The 4,171-nt window shown below is 49.4% G+C and overlaps 1 non-coding gene across 1 annotated transcript; it reads left to right on the top strand.

The window, feature by feature from the left end:
- Positions 1–4,098: 4,098 nt before the first annotated feature.
- On the top strand, positions 4,099–4,171 carry TRNAV-UAC (transfer RNA valine (anticodon UAC)). Its single transcript has one exon. It is a non-coding gene; the product is annotated as a tRNA-Val (tRNA).

The following is a 4,171-nucleotide window of genomic DNA, read 5'->3' as shown; positions in this document are numbered from 1 at the left end:
CATAGAGACATGGATGGAGGGAGTTTGGGGTGGAGGAACTTGACTGGCCTGCACAGAGTCCTGACCTCAACCTGACAGAACACCTTTGGGATGAATTAGAGCGGAGACTGCAAGCCAGACCTTCTCTTCCATCATCAGTGCCTGACCTCACAAATGCACTTCTGCAAGAATGGTCAAACATTCCTATAGACACGCTAAACCTTGACTCTTAATTCATGGGCCTTTTTGGAGTCCCACTGGGCATTAGAGAGCTGCCACACATTAGCAATCATCTGATTTATTCAGAAACCTCCACCAAGTTTGGAGTCCAGCCCTCCATCAGCCTAAGGCTGGCCATAGGCATAGCTCCCAACTGTCCCTGATTTCAAGGGACTGTCCCTCATTTGGAACAAAGTCCCTCTGTCCCTCATTTTGGTCTGATCTATATATTTGTATATATAATGCATTACTTATCAAAAAAGTGCTTCTCAGTGCTAAACCTTTCATCCAATTTCTAAATTTTGTAAATTTCAAAGGCCTTGTGTAGATAGATCAAATTTGTATTTTTTTGTTTTCTCCACCTGCCCACTGTCTGTAGTGTGAGATCTCTGGTCCGATTGCTAATTTCAAGAGATTTGGAGTGGTTAGTACCAGGTCACTGCTCTTAGGATCTTCACCAGAACTCTCAATGGTGGAGGCAGGCCAAGAACCTTAGAGGCTACCTGAGATGATTGCTATTGGCTGGTATCAGGCCATGGCTCTTTCCCAGAACTCTTGATGGTGGAGACAGGCCAGGAACCATAGTGACCCCCTGGAGCTCTTTGTTATGGGCTGGTACCAGGTCACAGCCCTTAGGATCTTTCCCAGAACTCTCAATGGTGGATGCAGGCCAAGAACCTTTGAGGCTACCTGAGCTCATTGCTATGGGCTGGTATCAGGTCATGGTCCTTTGGATCTTTCCCAGAACTCTTGATGGTGGAGACAGGCCAGGAACCATAGTGACCCCCTGGAGCTCTTTGCTATGTGCTGGTACTAGGCCCAGCCCTTAGGATCTTTCCCAGAACTCTCAATGGTGGAGGCAGGCCAAGAACTTTAGAGGCTACCTGAGATGATTGCTATTGGCTGGTATCAGGCCATGGCTCTTTCCCAGAACTCTTGATGGTGGAGCCAGGCCAGGAACCATAGTGACCCCCTGGAGCTCTTTGTTATGGGCTGGTACCAGGTCACAGCCCTTAGGATCTTTCCCAGAACTCTCAATGGTGGAAGCAGGCCAAGAACCTTTGAGGCTACCTGAGCTCATTGCTATGGGCTGGTATCAGGTCATGGTCCTTTGGATCTTTCCCAGAACTCTTGATGGTGGAGACAGGCCAGGAACCATAGTGACCCCCTGGAGCTCTTTGCTATGGGCTGGTACCAGGTCACAGCCCTTAGGATCTTTCCCAGAACTCTCAATGGTGGAGGCAAGCCAAGAACCTTAGTACCTGAGCTCATTGCTATGGGCTGGTATCAGGTCATGGCCCTTAGGCTCTTTCCCAGAACTCTTGATGGTGGAGACAGGCCAGGAACCATAGTGACTCCCTGGAGCTCTTTGCTATGGGCTGGTACCAGGTCACAGCCCTTTGGATCTTTCCCAGAACTCTCAATGGTGGAGGCAAGCCAAGAACCTTAGTACCTGAGCTCATTGCTATGGGCTGGTATCAGGTCATGGCCCTTAGGCTCTTTCCCAGAACTCTTGATGGTGGAGACAGGCCAGGAACCATAGTGACTCCCTGGAGCTCTTTGCTATGGGCTGGTACCAGGTCACAGCCCTTTGGATCTTTCCCAGAACTCTTGATGGTGGAGACAGGCCAGGAACCATAGTGACCCCCTGGAGCTCTTTGCTATGTGCTGGTACTAGGCCCAGCCCTTAGGATCTTTCCCAGAACTCTCAATGGTGGAGGCAGGCCAAGAACTTTAGAGGCTACCTGAGATAATTGCTATTGGCTGGTATCAGGCCATGGCTCTTTCCCAGAACTCTTGATGGTGGAGCCAGGCCAGGAACCATAGTGACCCCCTGGAGCTCTTTGTTATGGGCTGGTACCAGGTCACAGCCCTTAGGATCTTTCCCAGAACTCTCAATGGTGGAAGCAGGCCAAGAACCTTTGAGGCTACCTGAGCTCATTGCTATGGGCTGGTATCAGGTCATGGTCCTTTGGATCTTTCCCAGAACTCTTGATGGTGGAGACAGGCCAGGAACCATAGTGACCCCCTGGAGCTCTTTGCTATGTGCTGGTACTAGGCCCAGCCCTTAGGATCTTTCCCAGAACTCTCAATGGTGGAGGCAGGCCAAGAACTTTAGAGGCTACCTGAGATGATTGCTATTGGCTGGTATCAGGCCATGGCTCTTTCCCAGAACTCTTGATGGTGGAGCCAGGCCAGGAACCATAGTGACCCCCTGGAGCTCTTTGTTATGGGCTGGTACCAGGTCACAGCCCTTAGGATCTTTCCCAGAACTCTCAATGGTGGAAGCAGGCCAAGAACCTTTGAGGCTACCTGAGCTCATTGCTATGGGCTGGTATCAGGTCATGGTCCTTTGGATCTTTCCCAGAACTCTTGATGGTGGAGACAGGCCAGGAACCATAGTGACCCCCTGGAGCTCTTTGCTATGGGCTGGTACCAGGTCACAGCCCTTAGGATCTTTCCCAGAACTCTCAATGGTGGAGGCAAGCCAAGAACCTTAGTACCTGAGCTCATTGCTATGGGCTGGTATCAGGTCATGGCCCTTAGGCTCTTTCCCAGAACTCTTGATGGTGGAGACAGGCCAGGAACCATAGTGACTCCCTGGAGCTCTTTGCTATGGGCTGGTACCAGGTCACAGCCCTTTGGATCTTTCCCAGAACTCTCAATGGTGGAGGCAAGCCAAGAACCTTAGTACCTGAGCTCATTGCTATGGGCTGGTATCAGGTCATGGCCCTTAGGCTCTTTCCCAGAACTCTTGATGGTGGAGACAGGCCAGGAACCATAGTGACTCCCTGGAGCTCTTTGCTATGGGCTGGTACCAGGTCACAGCCCTTTGGATCTTTCCCAGAACTCTTGATGGTGGAGACAGGCCAGGAACCATAGTGACCCCCTGGAGCTCTTTGCTATGTGCTGGTACTAGGCCCAGCCCTTAGGATCTTTCCCAGAACTCTCAATGGTGGAGGCAGGCCAAGAACTTTAGAGGCTACCTGAGATAATTGCTATTGGCTGGTATCAGGCCATGGCTCTTTCCCAGAACTCTTGATGGTGGAGCCAGGCCAGGAACCATAGTGACCCCCTGGAGCTCTTTGTTATGGGCTGGTACCAGGTCACAGCCCTTAGGATCTTTCCCAGAACTCTCAATGGTGGAAGCAGGCCAAGAACCTTTGAGGCTACCTGAGCTCATTGCTATGGGCTGGTATCAGGTCATGGCCCTTAGGATCTTTCCCAGAACTCTTGCTGATGGAGACAGGCCAGGAACCATAGTGACCCCTGGAGCTCTTTTCTATGTGCTGGTACCAGGTCACAGCCCTTATGCATAGTGGTCAGAAACACCACTTGAGTTACCGTAAGGGTTTTAGAAAACTTCTGATTCAGCAAGTGTTTTACAGTGCTTTGTGTAGGAGACTGGTAAAATGTTGGATGAGAGGACCAGAGATCGCTGCCATTACAGTCATTTTACAAATCCTGCTCCCATTACTGATAAGTGCGACCCAAAGACTGCACAATAAATGCCAAAAGGGCCTCAGGCTGACCTGTAGGATGCAATGAATCTTTTTCCATCTTATCTTAAACAGCAACTGGATCTGGTGAGTTTGTACTCTTCATATTCGGTGGAGGCAAAGACACTACGCTGGAGGATTTTTACATTGTTGATCACTATTGTCTACATATGAGCTTTATTATTTATACATTATTTGATGGACACTTGATGCATTTTGGTTGAGAGGTAATAATCACGCGGTATAACAATTTTATAAGCGCTGCATTTTTCTTGATATTTTTAAGACCGTGTTCTGTAGATCTACAATGACCAAATTAGCACTGATGCACACCTTTTTTTAATAAATCTTTGGTGTTTAACCCTCTGTGAAAAGTTGACAATTGGGCACACTTTTCACAGGTTCCATAGTGTAGCGGTTATCACGTCTGCTTTACACGCAGAAGGTCCTGGGTTCAACCCCCAGTGGAACCA

The sequence above is a fragment of the Lithobates pipiens genome, unplaced genomic scaffold, assembly GCF_037356315.1.
Source record: "Lithobates pipiens isolate NorthernLeopardFrog02 unplaced genomic scaffold, aLitPip1_a1.2 Scaffold_1, whole genome shotgun sequence".
NCBI lineage: Eukaryota > Metazoa > Chordata > Amphibia > Anura > Ranidae > Lithobates > Lithobates pipiens.
This window is presented reverse-complemented; position numbering and strand designations above follow the sequence as displayed.